This window comes from Mus musculus, chromosome 12, assembly GCF_000001635.26.
Source record: "Mus musculus strain C57BL/6J chromosome 12, GRCm38.p6 C57BL/6J".
NCBI classification, from domain to species: Eukaryota; Metazoa; Chordata; class Mammalia; order Rodentia; family Muridae; genus Mus; species Mus musculus.
In genome coordinates this window covers 8,352,855-8,371,012 of record NC_000078.6, presented here as the reverse complement: position 1 = coordinate 8,371,012, position 18,158 = coordinate 8,352,855, and the positions used below count along the sequence as shown (strand labels likewise).

At 46.1% G+C, this 18,158-nt stretch overlaps 1 long non-coding RNA gene across 1 annotated transcript; it reads right to left on the bottom strand.

Moving 5' to 3' along the window:
- Positions 1 to 5,230: 5,230 nt before the first annotated feature.
- Gm33134 lies at positions 5,231 to 7,075 on the bottom strand. Its single transcript, XR_381235.3, has 3 exons — positions 6,789 to 7,075; positions 5,484 to 5,579; positions 5,231 to 5,328 (listed from the first exon to the last, which is right to left on the bottom strand). It is a non-coding gene; the product is annotated as a predicted gene, 33134 (long non-coding RNA).
- Positions 7,076 to 18,158: the final 11,083 nt, after the last annotated feature.

The following is an 18,158-nucleotide window of genomic DNA, read 5'->3' as shown; positions in this document are numbered from 1 at the left end:
CAGAATGGAGCCTCTGATACAGCACATAGCCAAGATCTGTCACCAGTAGCAGAGACGTCACATAGACAGGTCAGATGTCACCCACAGCATCCTGAGGAGTTAGCTCTACCTTACAGGGACTTCCACTCAGGTAAAGCAAGATTTTAAATGTAATGTTTCAAATGTAAGAAAGAATTTCACCACTAAGTGGTATGAAACAGAGCAGAGAGTGGGGTGTGTGTGTGTGTGTGTGTGTGTGTGTGTGTAAAGGCATTTTAAGTAGAGTGTAAGCACGGGGCCTAGGACAAAGAGAGGTGTCTAGAGACAGACAGCAAGGCGCACTTGGGAGCATGGGTATGGGCTTCTCTGAGAGTCACACGTTGTGCAGATATTGTCAATATAGATTTTTTTAAACACAGAGGTGGAAAGAAAGAGAGGAGCCCAGGGAAAGACTAAGACACACCCTAGTGTGGGTATGTTCTTCCCAAGGGGAATCACACTAAACTGTCTTAGCAGGAGACATACATACCATTTTTGGTGACTTTCGAGTTACATCTGAAAAGGTTGCTATAAAACTCCCTCTGGCTCTCGGAAAAAGGAGATTGCAGGGTGGTTCAAGAGCCTTGTTGGGTGGGATTGTAATCCCATCAGGTAAAACCAGGAGCCAACAAGGCTGGGCCAGGTGTTTAGGGAATGTCCTTTCACCTGGTAAGGGTTTTCTGGTGAGATTCCTAGAAAATTGCAGGTATAGTTAGGAAAGGAGAAAGCATGCCGGGCATGGTAGCACATGCCTTTAATCCCAGCACTTGGGAGGCAGAGGCAGGCGGATTTCTGAGTTCGAGGCCAGCCTGGTCTACAAAGTGAGTTCCAGGACAGCCAGGGCTACACAGAGAAACCCTGTCTCGAAAAAGAAAAGAAAAAAAAAAAAAAGAAGAAGAAGAAGAAGAAGAGGAAAGGAGAAAGCAAATGTTAATTGTGACTGTCACCAGCCAGCAAGGGGTTTTAGCCACATTCAGTGTTAGGGACCCTTTTCTTTCTTTCCTTCTGTCTCTGTCTCTGTCTCTCTGTCTCTCTGTCTCTCTGTCTCTCTCTGTCTCTCTGTCTCTCTGTCTCTCTGTCTCTCTCTCTCTCTGTCTCTCTCTCTCTCTCTCTCTTTCTCTCTCTCTGCGTTTGGGCTTTTTTTGGTTTGGTCTAGTTTGGTTTTTCAACACAGGATTTCTCTGTATAGCCATGGGGTGTCCTGGAACTAGCTCTGTAAATCAAGCTGGCTTCAAACTCACAGAGATTCCCTGCCTCTGCCACACGGGTACTGGGATTAAAGGTGTGTGCCTGGCGAGGGACCCCTTTCTTTTCCCATGCCCTTGTAATATTCTCTGTCTTTTTCTCCTGCCTTGGTACCTCTGTCTAATTCACACAGAAACACCCCATGTATTAGAGGTATCTCTGGCTCCATACCAGCTACCGTCCAAAGCCATCATTCCCCTATCTTTCCCCTGCTCCTTCTCCTTCCATGGTCACTGGAGAGTCAGTTAAGCACAGAAGGAACAAAGAGGGAGAAGGAAGGTTTGAGCTGAGCCCACGGCAGCCATGGCTCCATCCCAGGTCCTCGCCTTGTTGCTTGCTGGGTTTTCTTCCCTGGGGACATGTGGTCCTTCCCAGTAAGATTATATTCCTTCCCACACCTGTGCCTTAGAATCTCTGACTGCTCTGTGACATACATGCAGATGAGACAATACTCTAACTTCAAATCCAAAGAAACTTCTAGCCAGATTGTCCTTGAGGTCCCCTGCTGGGCAGAGGGGTGACTTTATCTATAAACCATGGTGAACCTGCAGGCTTGACCAGATGAGGAAACCTGTGGCCCAGATCCTTCCGAGTGGCCAGGAGATGCCATTGCCTGGCTAAGGCTTAGACAACCACCATGAACCGCGGTGCACTTACAGCTGTTTTTCCCAGAGGTACTTAATACCATGCTCTGGAGTCTTCCTGTGGGAAGGCTGAATATGAAGCCCAGCATTCCTTTTCTTTCCTTTGGGGTCTTGAAGCTTGTCTACCAATCCCAGACTTCTTGAGCATTCTTGCCACTAAAGTTGATGAGTACCTGAATTAGTTCAGCTGGTAATGGCACCGTAAGCCATAGCCTAAGTTCAGTTCAACCCTGGGGTCTATAGGGAGGAAGTAGAGAACTGACTCCTGCATGTTGTCTTCTGACCTCCACCTCCACTACAACCACCACCACCATCACACACACACACACACACACACACACACACACACACCACCACCACCACCACCACCACCACCACCACCACCACCATCACACATATAAGCACACACACACACCACCACCACCATCTCCACCACCGCCATCACAAACATACCACCACCATCACACACACACACCCACTACCAACACCACCATCCTTATACACACACACACACACACACACCACTACCACCACCACCTCCACCACCACCATCACACACACACACACACACACACACCACTACCAACACCACCATCCTTATACACACACACACACCACCACCATCTCTACTACCACCACCATCACACACACACACACACACTCCCTATCACCTCTCTCTCTCTCTTTCTCTCTCTCTCTGTCTCTCTCTCTCTCTCTGTCTCTCTCTGTCTCTCTCTCTCTCTCTCTCTCACACACACACACACACACACACATACCACGACCACCACCACCACTACCACCACCACCTCTACTACCACCACCATCACACACACACTCCCTACCACCACCATCTCTTACACACACACATGCACACACACACAACCACCACCACCAGCATGCACACACACAACCACTACCACCACCATCACACACACACCACCACCACCACCACCACCTCTACCACCACCACCATCACACACACACATGCACACACACAACCACCACCACCACCATCACACACACACATACACCACCACCACCACCACCATCACACACACACACACACACACACACACACACACACACACACACACACACACCAGCACCACCCCTATCACCATCATTAGCATCAGCACACATATACCCCCAGTTCTGCCTGGCTCTCTTTGATACTGTCTTCTCTGTCATTCTGGAATAGCCCCCTCTCATTTTTTTTTCCTGGAAAACTCCTAGTGATCTTCTAAGATTCTATATAAACTCTTACTTCCTCTGGGGAGCTTCTACAATGGCCTAAATCTTTGTGTTCCTCGAATTTATATATCGGAAGTTGAGGGCCTCTGGGAGGGAACTCATGTCTTTATAAAGAGGACCTAGAGACCCCCTTTCCCCTTAACAGTGAAAGGACTCAGTAAGAAGACTCCATTTGGGCTGGAGAGATAGCTCTTCCAGATGTCCTGAGTTCAATTTCCAGCAACCACATGGTGGCTCACAACTGTCTATAATGGGATCTGATGCCGTCCTTAGGTGTGTCTGAAGATAGCTGTAGTGTACGCATATTAAAAAAATCTTTAAAAAAGAAGAGGAGGAGGAGGAGGAGGAGGAGGAGGAGGAGGAGGAGACTCCATCTATGAAAAGGTTTCAGTTCCAGGCAGTTCCAGGCAGTGCTGCCTTGATTTGGGGCCCCAGCTTCCAGCAGAACTGGGGAGAGCAGATTTCTGCTCCACACAAATCACCTGGACTATAGAATATTTTTTATTGCAGTCTGAAAGGACTCAGATATTTGTCCCCGTGGGGTGGTGGTGGCAGAATGGTCATTTCTTCCCCCTCCTATAACCTCCTTACCTCTCCCACCTTACTATTATACAACTTTGGTCTTGTTTTGGGTCCCAGTGTCCTTTATTTTACAGTCCCTGAGCTGGGTCATCGTAGCTTCTCCTCTTGGGACCTTTGGTGGAAATTGGATCACATGGGTGTGTTTAGGACCCAGCTCAGGGCTTTCTTGAAGGCCTCACAAAGAGGCTTGAGCTGGAGTCACCTGTAAACTCTCTGGAGGCTCATATCAGACTGGGGCAGTGAGACTGAAGGTGCTCATCACTACCCTAGACTGCTACTATAGGCTCCCTCACGTTTATCACTAGTCCTTGAATATGGAGTTTACAGTCAGGAGCAGGGTGAGGTTATTGGCTACTGCCCAGCAAAACATAAACATCTGTGCTATGGCTCTGAAGCCAAAGGTCACTTCCTGGGTCATTGTTGAGACTTAGTCTGTTGCTATGCTATGTTAATATTATGTACTGTTAAATTCTGTATCCCAAGGTCTAACCGCCCTAAGTTGAGGAGATCCTCATGTATACTATAGCTTTTGCTATATAAACCTTGCCTCCCCCACCCCTGCCTCCAGTTATCCGTGATTATAAAGATGCTTACAGCTTGTAGCTGATCAGAAGAGAGGTAGGCGGGGCTAAGGAAGGTCTTGTGTAGGTTTAGTGTCCTGGATGGATTTCCATGTGACCCAGATGCACTGTAGGCTTGCCTGGGCATCTCTATTCTGCTAACCTCTTCTCGAGGCTGCAAAAGATGGAAGAGAATTTTAAAGAGAGAGGTTTGAAGCTGAGCAGCAGGGGAACCTTAGGGACCCCATGGAACATGAGTGAACTGCAGAGAAGGTCCCTTAGTTAGGGAACACCTCTTACTGATTTTATAGGTCATAGGTGGTAGGAACATAGGTAACAAGGGAAGCAGGAGAGACAAACATTGATTAAACAAAACAAACAGCCACCCTGCACCTGTTGGATGTGATTTCTCTGGTTCAGGGACCTAGAAGTACTGGGACAACAGTGTCCTGAGATTCGGAGTTAGGGGTTATTTGAAGGCTTTCCCTTTCCTAGAAGGCAAATCATTATCTGTCTTCAGAATTCCCCTGGACTTTCTATGACTCTACTCTGGCCAGAGGGCTGGGCCGGGAGCAGGCTGTGTCTGCAGGTAGCTTAATGCCTAGTGCCAGGCCCAGCCTGGGAGCAGTGCAGTGACCTAGCCAGGAAGTTAATCGGCTCTGAGTCGTGGGTGGGGTGCCAGGGGAACCTCCCTCTATGGCCTTTAAAGTCAGCATTAATATCATCTGGATTCATTTCTCTGATCATGGTGCTCTTTAACTTCTCCTTGGAAATATGGGAATGCTCCTCTGAATTTTTCTCTGGTGGAGGAGACAGAGGGACCAGGATGCAAGAGTCAGATGCTAGGAAACAGGAAAGGAGACAGTGGCGAGAATGGAACCATATATTGAGTCTGGAGCCAAAAGACTCACCAATCTCCCAGGGCAAGTTTCTAAGACTTGCTAAGGAGACTGCTACACCCAGTGAAGCTTTCTCTGTTCATCTGTCCAAATTCCTGGCATTCGGTCCAGGCAGAGGCTATTGGGATTCTGAAACCACAAGTAGGACAAGAAGATGGAAGGCCTGTCAAGGCTCCGGGCTGAGCGAGGACACAGTGCAGTTCTGCATGTCCCTCTCTTGTGGCCAACCTCCCCCCGCCCGGGGGGGACAGGGAAGGACATCCCTTGCTGTTAGTGCTACTGACCTCAGGCAGCCAAAGGGACGCCCACAGCCTGGTGAACTGTCTGGACTCAGGCCCAGCTGAGGACGCAGATCTGCATCACCCCAATCATCCAGGCCACTTAAAATCAACCAAAAGAGATTTAGACAATTGAAAATAAGACTTGCACACATTCCAAGCCAGGATTCTGTCTGGAGAGGGAGGGTGCTGGGATTGTCAAAAGAGGCCAACAAGTTTAGCCTTGTCTGCTCTCTCCCCCTCCCCTTCCCCTCCCTCTCTCTCCCCTCCCTCTTCCCCCTTCCCCTCCCTCTCTTTCTCTTTCTCCTTCCCCAAAGAAAAATTAAAAACTTGTGCAACAGTAACAACAACACACACACACTTCTGGAAAGGACTTCGTTTGGAATCTGCTTAAAACCGGTCAAGTTTTTTCACTGGAAATTTTTTTTAAGATTTATTTATTTATTTTATGTATATGAGTGCACTGTAGTGTGTGTGTGTGTGTGTGTGTGTGTGTGTGTGTGTGTGTGTGTGTGTGTGTGAGGGAGGGGGTGCTCTGCATTCAGACTATGCTTTTTATCTGCTGGTTGGTTTGGAGTCAGTTCCATAGGGCTCAGTTTTACCATTGATGTATCTCACTGGGAGATGGATAGAGTAATGAGTAATGCCTTCCCAGGTTCCTTGTGAATATCCACTGTGGGCATGAAAGAGCATTTCAGATACAGTGTCCTCTCAGATGCTTGCAGGATATTGGAGTGCCAGTGTCGGGTATGGGTGTAGCTCCAGGGCTGTGAGCAATGGTGACTTCACACCCTTTTGTACTCCCCAGACAAGTCAGCCAAGCTTCTTTTTTAATGGGGCAAGTTTAACCAGGCCCCAGAGGGCTTCCGGGTGTCCCAGCCTAAGTGCAGTCAGACCCCACGATGCCCTGACTGCCTGGTTTGTCACCCAGCTGCTGAGCAGCCTTAGCCTGAGCATGTCATTAAGACAGAGTTGGTCTGGTTAGGGATGTTGGCCTAGTGACCCTGCCCCCATCCTGCACCAATCACTATGACAACAGCTCCGAATGGTCCCCGAGGGCTTAGGAATCCCACTTGCACAGAGGGCAAGGTTGGCTGAGGTCAGACAAAGAGGGATTAATAGAGCCCTGTTCTCATTAAGCCACAGAGTGCCATTATGACAAGCTACAAGGGCTCTACCAGGAGATGTATCGTGCTTTCAAGTAACAGAGAACCTGGCAAACTAAAGAGAACGTTCCCAGAATGGTCCCCAAAGTCACCATGGTACCTAGAATCACAGAGGGACAAAAACAAATAGAAATAACCCAAATACCAAATGAGTGGCCATCTTCTCAGGCCTGGCGCAGCCCTCAACGCGCAGGCTTCAAATGACAGTGCCCGTTGTTTTCATTAAACTCTTCATGATGCAGGGAATCAAGTCTGTGTACCATGTGATGATATTTCTAAAAACGCTTCAAATTTGCTAGCAGCGGTTGAGTCTGAAAACTGAGACGATAAATAACATTGTTCTTTGTCTGTGTCTTCAATAATGAACGGGTACTTCTCTTGGCTTCCTTTTGTGCATGTGTGTATTCATGTGGAAGCCAGGTTGATAGTGGGGAATCTTCCTTAATTACTCCCTACCTCGTTTGTCAGATTTATTTTACTTTTAATTGTGTGCATTTGTGTGCACGTGTGCACAGGTGCCTGAGATCGGCGGTTGTGGGTTACCATGAGGCTGGCGTTATAGCAGTTGTGAGCTGCCTGATGGTGCTGAGAACTCAGTTTTGGTCTCCAGGCCCAGCCTACCTTAGTTTTTAAGTCAGAGTCTCCCAGTAAGCTTAGCACTGAGCTAGAGAGCCTGGGTCAACAAGATCCTCTTCTTCCTGTCTCCGCAGTACCTGGGATCACAGGAGTGTCTGGCCTTTTTCACGAGTGTTCTGGGAATCGAACTTGGAGCTTCATGCTTGCTTTATAAGCATTTACTGACTGAGCCATCTCTTCAATCCTTCTCTTATATTTATTCTTTGTTTATTGATTACATATGTATATGTGTGTATGTATACATATGTGTGAATGTATTTGTTTATTTATTTGTTTGTTTATTTTGAAGCACTGGCAGTTCTCCTAGAGGATCAAAGTTCAATTCTTTCGTTTACACAGTGTCTCACACCTGTTTAGAACTCCCAGGGGGGCTCTAACAGCCTCTTCTGGCCTCAGCAGGCATCAGGCACACATGTGGTACACAGACATACAAGTAAAACACCCATACACAAAACAATAAAAAACAAAAACAAAACCCCAATAAATTAATTTTAAAAATGTTTCAGTTTCATGCAAGCAACCTCTGAGTCTCAACATTCCACCCACTGCTATTCTTTTCTCCTTTTTCTAGGCTGCTGGGTTTCATTTACCAGCTTAGAAAACACACATGCTCTGCAGTGGTGGCACACGCCCACACTTGATCATAGCACTAGGGAGGCAACTTAACCAGGGCAGGAACCTAGAGACAGGAGCTGATGCAGAAGCCATGGAAGGGTGCTACTTACTGGCTTGCTCCCCATGGTTTGCTCAGAGTACTTCCCTATAGCACCCAGGACCACCAGCCAGGGATGGCACCACCCACAATGGGCTAGGCCCTACCCCATCAGTCACTAATTAAAAAAAAAGCCCCACAGCTGGATATTGTGGAGACATTTTCTCAATTGAGGATCCCTCCTCTCAGATAATGCTAGTTTCTGTGTCAAGTTGTTAAAAGACTGGCCAGCACTCTCTTTTTAGTTGGTAAATTTGGCTAAATGTGTCTTCTCTTTAAGCAGAGGCAGGGAGAAGATGAGCCTGTGGTCTTTGTGCCAGAGAAAGCGACAGCTCCTCTCAGTCACGGTCTCTTCCTATGCTGTGCTCTTGTGGAATCTTTGTGTATATATTTTACTTCCTGCTCCAGAGTGTCTTAGTCGCACACCTTCAGTTAGCCTAGAATTCTTTGTTGTTGCGGTATGGCCTGGCGTATAGCCAAGGCTGGCTCACAATCCTCCTGCTTCAGCGTTGTGAATGGGAGGGATTACAGGTGTGATGTTTTGAAAGTGGCATCAAATTATCTCTGGAATGAAGTAGACTATAATGGAGGGATGTTCTAAATGCCTGGGCTTGCAAAAGCGTGGTTCTTGTCTAGGCTCTCAGATCCTTCCAACTTCTCATTCTGCAGGACTTTTTTCTTTTTGATCCAATGATTGTTTCAGGCTGAACTTATTTCTTTATATCAAATATTACTTAAAAACAAACAAACAAACAAACAAACAATACTCTGGAAACTCCATGATTCTAAAAGCACAGGCTTTTAAAGAAAAATGAGATAAATGTATCAAAATTAAACATATTGGACTGAGCATAAGTGACTATTGAGTGCCCAGCCCTAAACAGGACACCAACATCACCCCTCCAGGAACTCAAGGACCATTGCAAAAGGGGGCAAAAAGCCAGAGGACAGGAAAGAGCGCTGTGAAACGCTGTCATCCAGATGTGACACATGCATCAAAGCAAGAGCAAAAGCAGCTTTCGTTCCCTACACAAGACTGAGCCATCAGCATTCGGTTAGGGGTGGGGGAAACGACATACAGCCTGGGCTCATTGTTAGGAGTAACTTTCCTTGGTGCTGTAGTCATTGCTAAGTTACCTTTGCTTAAGTAAGTTCCATACATGACAATTAAAATAAACCTAGTTACACTTGATGAGATACACAGACACACACAGAACACACACAGATACACACACACACACACACACACACACAAAGGACAGGACATGAATGGTCACAGGACATGAATGGTGACTGGTTGGGAAAAAATAAGTTCAGTGGGAAGAAGATGGGTGGCTGAGGCTAATTCAGGGTGAGAATGACTAAAATATATACATGCATGAAGTTGCCAAAGAATACTGAAAAATTGTGTGTGTACACACAAAAATAATAAAAAAAAGTTAAGCTTTTTGGTTTTCAAAGGATACCATGAAGAAAGTAAAAAGGTTGCCCACACAGTAGGAACTTTTGCAAGTCCTGATGGAAGATTTAGAGCAAACATGTGTAAGGAACATCACCGTTCAATGCTAAAGCGACACATGATTCAGTTCAAAACAGGGCAAAAGTGTAAGCAGGTGTTTCTCTGAAGACAGTGTGCATCTCACAACAGTCCTGTGAGAAGAAAGGCTACATCACTAGCTCTTGGGGATGTCAACCAAAGCCACAGAGTGATACACCTCAATGCGGTAGCTAAGATCAAAACACAGACAGTGCCAGGAGGAGACAGCTAGGAAACTTCAGGCTCCTCTGGTGGGAATGTAAAACGGTGCATTTTAGAAAATATTGCGTCAGATGCTTCAAACATTCAACATGGAGTTCTCTCTTGCCTCAGCAACCCCTCTTCTGGGCACATGTGAAATGAAAGCATACTTTTGAATGCATGCAAAAGTGAATGCTTACACAGGACCATCAAGAGCATCACTTCTAACATCTGATTGGTGAAACAAACAATAACTGAAAAAGAGATGGCCAAAAGCATACGACATCCACAGAAAGGCATAAAGCACTCACAGGTCATGCGGCAACATGAACGAACCTTGAGATCTGTAAGCTACCTGAAAGAAGTCGGGATGACCAATAGGTCATATGTAAACACAATTCTGCTTGCAGAAAATGTCCAGAGGGGAATAAAACCAGAAAGTGTCCATCTAAGAGCTTTGAAGATGTGTGTGTGTGTGTGTGTGTATCTGTGTGTATATCTGTGTGTGTCTGTGTGTAGTGCTACGTGGTGTGGAATCAATTTCTCTCCCTTTCTCTCTCCCAGGTCTCTCTAGTACTTTCTTTTCAAGACAAGTTTTCAGCATGTAGCTGAGGCTGGCCTCAAGTTCATGTGCCTCTTGCCTCTGCTCCTGAGTATTAATTGGTATCAGAGGTATGACTTGGAGTTTCTTTCTGAGGTGATAGATATTCATATTCTAAAATTGGTTGTGGTGATTGTATACTCTGTGAACGTAGTAAAACCCACTGATTGTACAGTTCATATGGGTGTGCTCTATGGTATGCCAATTATATCCTAACAAAGCCATTGAAAAGCACCTGGTAGCTGGGTGTGGTGACACATGCTTTTGAGAGGCAGAGGCAGGCAGATCTCTGAGTTAGAGGTCAGCCTGGTCTATAGAGTGAGTTCCAGGACAGCCAGGGCTATACAGAGAAAACCTGAATCAAAACATAACAAAACAAAACAACAGAAGAAAAGAAGGAAAGAAGTGAGAAGAGAAGAGAAGAGAAGAGAAGAGAAGAGAAGAGAAGAGAAGAGAAGAGAAGAGAAGTGAAAGGAAGGGAGGGAGGAGGGAGGGAGGGAGGGAGGGAGGGAGGAAGGGAGGGAGGGAAGAAGGAAGCAAGCATGTGGTACGTAGCTTACTTGGCCCACCTAGAAGGCTAGGGACACAGATGGGAACTCAGGTGTGATCCTGAACTGGTTTGAACTCCGGCTTAACCACTTGTCCAAGGTGCACAAGCCCACAGTGCAACATTCTCAGACAATTGCTGTATGCCCTTACTTGGGAGATAGTGACACCTGAGGCACAGTATGCTTGTGTGGATCTGGAGGTGTGGGCACCAGAGGAGCTGTACATGCTGTGTCCTGAAGGGGCTGCTATGGTTTGAGTTCACATGAAGGGGCTTAGAAGATAGCACAGTTTGTAAAATGCTTCCTGCATAAGTCCCTAGAACTTCAAGAAAGGCTGGATGGGCTGCTATAATCTTGTAATTCCAGCCCCCCAGAGGCAGAGACTGGAGAATCCCTGGGGCTTGTTGGCCACTCAGTAAGTTCCAGGAGCATGAGAGACACTGTCTCAAAACCAAAACCAAAACCAAAACCAAAACCAAAACCAAACCAAAACAAGAGGGATGGTTCGCGAATGACACCCAAGGTTGGCCTCTGGCACACACACACACACACACACACACACACACACACACACATGAAGGAAATCTAATTCCCCAAATGTATATGCTAATGATATTTGGAGGGCTGGAGCCCCTTTGGGAGTTAAGACTAGGGTGTGGCCACTATGATAATCTTAGTGACTTTGTGAAGAGGGGAAGGGAACTGGAGCTGGCATGCTGTCTCGCCCTGTGATGCCCTTTGTCCGCAAGGCCTAGCAGATGACACACCATGAGCTCTTTTATTTCCCAGCCTCCAGAACCACTGGGTGAATAAACATCTATTCTTTATAACCTACTTGGTTTCAAGTACTTTGTTATAGCAACAGAAAACAGTCTAAGGCACATCTCTATAAGTCCCCCGTCCTCAGTAGGTATTACAAATACATGGCCTTCATAGATTCCCTTTATAGGAATGAACTACTGTTGGTCCTGCTAATGTTTAAATAACAGTGCTGGAGCCCTGAGAGATGGCTTAGAGCTTGCTGCCAAGCCTGACCTCAATTCCCAGAATCCACACAGTAGAAGGAGAGAACAGACTCTAGCAAGCTCTCCTCTGACCTTCACAGATACCACTGGACACGTACTCCTCCAAAAAATGTTTAAAAATCAAATAGCAAAGTTTATGGGAATGAGAGCCTCCGAGAGGGAGACAGGAGCTGCCGGGTGGCTGTGGGAAGCTACCCTGCCCTATTCCACAGAAAGCCCAGAAATGGTAGGAGAGATGGCTATCCACATGTCAGCGCTTAGCTGGAGTGCCAGTAGGCTTTTTGTCTACACTCTTGTGTCCCACTGTTCTGGGGCTCTGAATCAGCAACTGTATTTAAAGCCTGACCAGGGTTAGCCCTGAGTCTGGAGGCCTTGGTTATAGCGTTAGTGAGTCAATGCCAGGGCCCTGGTGACTAGAGATGAGAGGGCAGAGGACACAAGGCCAGGTGCCTGACATGGTGATCTGGAAGGGACTCTGGCCAGCTAGAGCATAGCAAGCAGGGTTCTGGCAGGCCTTGCTCTTCTCCTCCATCCCCTCTGCCTTGCTAAAAACTGTTAGATTGCATTCCTAAAGCTAGCCCCCAAGGTCTAGTCCCTTATTTGGTCACTTCCTCTTGAGGCTGACTTCTAAGGTCCAGCTATCAAAGTACTGAAGTCCAGCAATCAAAAGCTCTCCTTGGCTCACCTAATTAACATGCCCAGTTAAAATCAAACACCTCATTCTAACACAGGTCTTCCCGGCTTACACTCAACAAGAAGTTTACCTCTATTAACCACCATTTGCCTGTGGGCCATGCCTGCCTCCTCTCTATCCAGAGGCAGTCCTTTGTTCCCCTCCAGGAGAAAAATTCCCACCTCTCCCTTGTCCTTCCTCTTCTCCCTCATCCGCTATCTCCTGTCTTTGTCTTTTATCCCTTGCCCTTCATCCCTCTGGGATAAATAAATCTCCTTTGTGCTGAGATTTGGTCTTGGGGTGTTTTGAACTGGTCCTTTCAGGTCTCTGGAGGCCACTTCCCTGGAGGCCCCAGGGAGCTTTTCTCAAACTCTTCCAGCATGCCCGAATGTGCTCGTATTTTGTATTTTCAGGGTGTTCTCCCTCAGAACCCCACTGCTCAACTCCGGAGGAAGATGTTCTCCTTTTCCACACAGTGATTTCACATATGCCGTTAAGACAATGGCAGGCTGGGAATCAAACCCAATATGTCTAAGCCAGAAGTCTCCGTGTCTCCCCACCCCCCTCATTTCTGTACCCCAATGCTGGCTTCTCTGTAACTCAGACTCCCTGCATATGATCCATCTGAAGCTGAGACTGGAGCTTCCGTTTAATGTCCCACAGGAGAAAAGGAGAAAGAAGCATAGCTGCTCTGACTTCCAAGCCGAGTCTGTCTCTCAGGATGCCTGTTGTTGCCAAGAGACATGAAGCAGATGTCTTGGCAGTAGCTTCAAACACTTCCTGCCAAACCAGGGGAGAGCTTGTCTTCAGTCTAGCTGCAGCCAAGAGAGACAAGCCCCAGCCCACATTAGTCACAGGAAATGCTCGCACACACAAGGAGAGAGAGAACATCTCAAACCTGGGAGGCCCGCAGCTCCTGGCGGTCAGCCTCTCTTCAGCAGGATTTCAACACTGAGTACAGAAGTTGCTTGGCTAGGCTGTGACAGGCTTCAAGGGTCCAGCCTCTACCCTCACACAACCGATAGACTTCCCAGGTCATCCCATCTTTCCCATCATGCTTTGCTCCATGGTGTCCTGGTTTGACAGGGAAGGAGACCTGGAAGGGAAGTTCTACTGTGACACTCTAGGTTTCTCTTTTTAATTTTTTAGGGGGTTGATAAAATGCACAGAGCATAACATTTACCATTCTAATCATTCCCAAGTGTCCAATTCGGTGGTATTTAGTGCGTTCACCATATGGTGCAACCATCACCGCCACCCATTTCCAGACCATTTGCCACTGCAGGAAGCTGCTCACACTCAACAAGAAATTTCTTCTCACCCCTCCCTCCCCTAGCCTCTGGTAAGTGGCCTCTCATCTCTGTCTCCAACTTTTCCATGGTTTATGTAATTCATATAAATAGTATTCTATAGCATGGCTTCATTCACTCGGCTTAGAGTTCCCAAAATTCATTCATATTTTAGCTACTATACTTGATGTATTTTATGGCTGAATAATATTCTATTGTATGGACATACCACATTGTATATTCACCCATCAGTTAATGGGCATTTCGGTTGTTTGTACTTGTAGTTTATTATAAACAGTGTTACACAATTTTTTATGTTTCATTTTTTTCAAATACCTGTCTTGAATGATCTTGCCTGTATAACTTAGTCCTTGGATTGCTGGGGCATATCATTTCTATTTAGAAGTTCTGATGAATGTTTTAAGAACCACCAAGGGGTCTGGCAAGATGGCTCAGCTGGTAAGAGCACTGACTGCTCTTCCAAAGGCCCTGAGTTCAAATCCCAGCAACCACATGGTGGCTCATAACCACCCGTAATGAGATCTGATGCTCTCTTCTGGTGTGTCTGAAGTCAGCTACAGTGTACTTACGTATAATAATAAATAAATCTTTGGGCTGGAGTGAGCAGGGACTGAGTGAGCAGGGACTGAGTGAGCAAGCAGGGTTGACCTGAGTGAGCAGATATCCTAAAAATTCAATTCCCAACAGCCACATGAAGGCTCACAACCATCGGTACAGCTACAGTGTACTCATATACATAAAATAAAATAAGTAAATCTAGAAGAAGAAGAAGAAGAAGAAGAAGAAGAAGAAGAAGAAGAAGAAGAAGAAGAAGAAGAAGCAAGCCAAGCTAGGTTTAATCCCTGAACTCAGGAGGCAAAGACAGGTGGATCCCTTAGTTCAAGCCCAGCTTGGTTTACAGAGCAGGTTCCAGGACAGCCAAGCCTATGCAAAGAAGGAGAAAAAACATTCATCACACTGTTTCCTTGCCTTTTCTGGGTCATCGTTCATGCTCTTACTGATGAACTTTGATGCAGAAGAGTTCTTGATTTGATCAAGTTTTATATTTTTTCTCCTTTGAGCTGATTGTGTCTAGTATGCATGAGGTCCTGAGTTCAATCCCCAGGACTGCATAGACATGCATGATGGTCCACACCCATAACCCAGAACTTAGAAACAAGAGGATCTGACGTTCAATGGCCACATAGCAATGTTGAGGCCAGCCTGAGCTATATGAGGGCCTGCCTCAAAAAAAAAAAAAAATCAAGTTCCATAGGTGTACAAGTTTATATCTGAATTCTCAGATCTCCATGTCTAGCCATGTGCCAGTACCTACTGATTTCATTAGTCTAATTTCGTGGTAAGTTTTGAAATCAGGACGTATGAGGCCTTCAACTCTGTTCTTTTTCAAGACTGTGTTGGCTGTTCAGAGTCCCTTGCAATTCTCTTTATTGCAGTCCTCTGAGGCAAGGTTTCACTCTGTATCCCAAACTGGCCTGGAACTCATGGAGAGCCTCATGCTCCAGCCTCCAAAATGGTGGCATTAGGTGTGCGGCGTCGTGCCTGGCTCCATGCACAGTTTAAGATCAGCTTGTCTGTTTCTATTCCTTCCTTTCCTTCTTCCTTCCTTCCTTCCTTCCTTCCTTCCTTCCTTCCTTTCTTTCTTCCTTCCTTCCTTCCTTCCTTTCTTTCTTTCTTTCTTTCTTTCTTTCTTTCTTTCTTTCTTTCTTTCTTTGTTACTGGGATCTAAATAAGGATGACATTGTCCTAGATATCAAACTGAAGGTTATTGCCTTCTAACAATATTAAGTCTTACAAAATTTAGATTTACTTTATTGAATTGTTTTATGTGTATAAGTGTTTGGCCTGAGTGTATTGTATGTATGGTCACCATGAGCATGCAGTGCCCTCAGAGGCCAGAAGAGGGCATAGGATTACTTGGGACTAGAGGTATAGATGGTGTGAGCTGCCATGTGGGTGCTGGGAATTGAACCTGGGTCCTCTGCAGGAATAACGGTGCTCTTAATGTCTGAGCCAACTCTCTAGCACCAGTATTAATTAAGACTTTCAACCCATGACTGACTACACGTGTCTTTTTATTTCCCCGGGTCTTTAGTTTCTTTTAGCAGCGTTCTCTCATCTTCTTTTATGTGTATGTATATATGCTGCACATGTGTATTCATGTGTGTGTGGTGTGTGTGAGACATGGAAGTCCAAGGCTTATGTTGGGAATCTTCCTTAATTGTCCTCTATCTTTTTTTTTTTTTTTTTGAAGCAGAGTATCACAATTGAATCCAGAGTATCACAATTGAATTCAATAAAGCTATTGTCCCTGGCCAGCTCACCTGGGGATGCCTTGTCTCTGCCTTCCAAGGCTAGAATTGCAGGTGGGTCATCATGCCCACAAACACAGTGGGTGTTTGGGATCTTAACTCTGGCCTTCGCTGTTGACTCATCATGTTCCCAGTCCCATCAATGATGTTTAATGGTCTTCAGTGGATAAGTCTTTAACTTTCTTGGTTAATTCATTTCTGAGTATTTTATTTGGGATTGCTTTCTTAACTTGCTTTCCACATATGACAGATTTGTATGTTTTTGTTATACCCTTTGGCTCCATGGAATTCATTTATTAGCTATTATAATTTTCTCTGTCTGAATGAGTATTTTTATGAGTGTCTGGCTACATGTAAGATCACATCATCTGCCAAAAGACCACTTTTACTGCTTCTTCAGCATTGTGGGTGCCTTTGATCTCTTCTTGCCTAATCGCTCTGGCTAGAACTTCTGGTCTTGCTGCTGACCTGGATGTGTGCCTGATGTGTGTGTGTGTGTGTGTGTGTGTGTGTGTGTGTATGTGTGTGTGTGTACCTGGGGTGTGTGTGTTTGTTAGGATTTCTATTGCTGCAAAGAAAATATCATGACCCAAAAGCAAGTTGGAGAGAAAGGGACTTATTTGGCTTTCAGACCATCATCTGTCATTGGAGGAGGTCAGGAATGGACCTCAAGGAGGGCTGCTACCTAGAGGCAGGAGCTGATGCAGAGGCCATAGAGGGGTGTTATTTACTGGCTTGCTCCTCATGGCTTGCTCATCCTGTTTTCTTATAGAACCCAGGACCACCAGCCAGGGATGACACCACCCACAGTGGGCTGAGCTCTCCCCAATCAATCACTAATTATGAAAATGCCTGCAGCTGGACCTTATGGAGGTGTTTTCTCAATTAAGGTTTGATAATTCTAGTTTGTGTCAAGTTGACACACAAACCCAGTCAGTACAGTGCGTGTGTGTGTGTGTGTGTGTGTGAGAGAGAGAGAGAGAGAGGGAGAGAGAGAGAGAGAGAGAGAGAGAGAGAGAGAGAGAGAGAGAGAGAGAGATCAGGTTGCCATCAATATTCTCCTGCTTCTTGTAACCCCTTTGTGGCCTTCAGGGTGGCTCCCACCCCTCCCCTCACTCTCCTACCTTTGGCCACACAAGTCTCATTTCTGCAGACCATTTCCTCAGAAAACACCCCGTGTTTACAACTAAGACTGCTCTGAGGGACTTCTGGGCCTAGTTTACGTGGCTCCACCATCGGGTTAGTTAGCATGAGTTCTGAGCTTTTCCTCATGGGTCAGAACATGCAGACACAGGGGTTCATCCTGAGTGCTGGGGAGCATGCTGGAAGCCTCTAGACGGTTTTTTAGAGGTCAGGTTTGCCGTGACGAAGGATGTCTTAACCTGCCCGGGACAGGACAAATAAATCTTCAAACTCTCCAGCCTGATTTGGCAGAAGAACTGACAGCAATCACTGACTCACAGGTGTTCCTGAGGCCCTGACCCATGGCAGGTGGCACCTGCTGACAATCTGTAGAAGCAAACAAAACAAAACTGAAACCCTGCCTCTTTCAGCTAGAGGAGGCCAGATGTGCCCAGCCCCTGAGCCAAGTACCTCTGTGAAGGCAATGGCTGGAGACCTTTGTGCTGTTAGAGCATTGACTGTGTGCTGGTTAGAATACAAAGCCAGAAGGAGCCCAGGGAAGTCCCCGGCCCTGCTTTGCATGAGGCCAGAGTCTACCTTGCAGATCCCTAGTTAGAACTGGCACAAAATGGCACCCAGAAGCACTTGACAAAAATCACTACAGTGAGATGTATTAATATCCTCTCTCATAAATGATGGGCCAAGTAGTCTAAAATAAATAAGAATACAGAAACCCTAGGAAATATAATCAATAAATTTGAAACTATATATTCCCTCCAAACAAGGTATAATTCAATGAAATTTAAAATGAATTACAAAGGGATAGCAAAACTAAGGA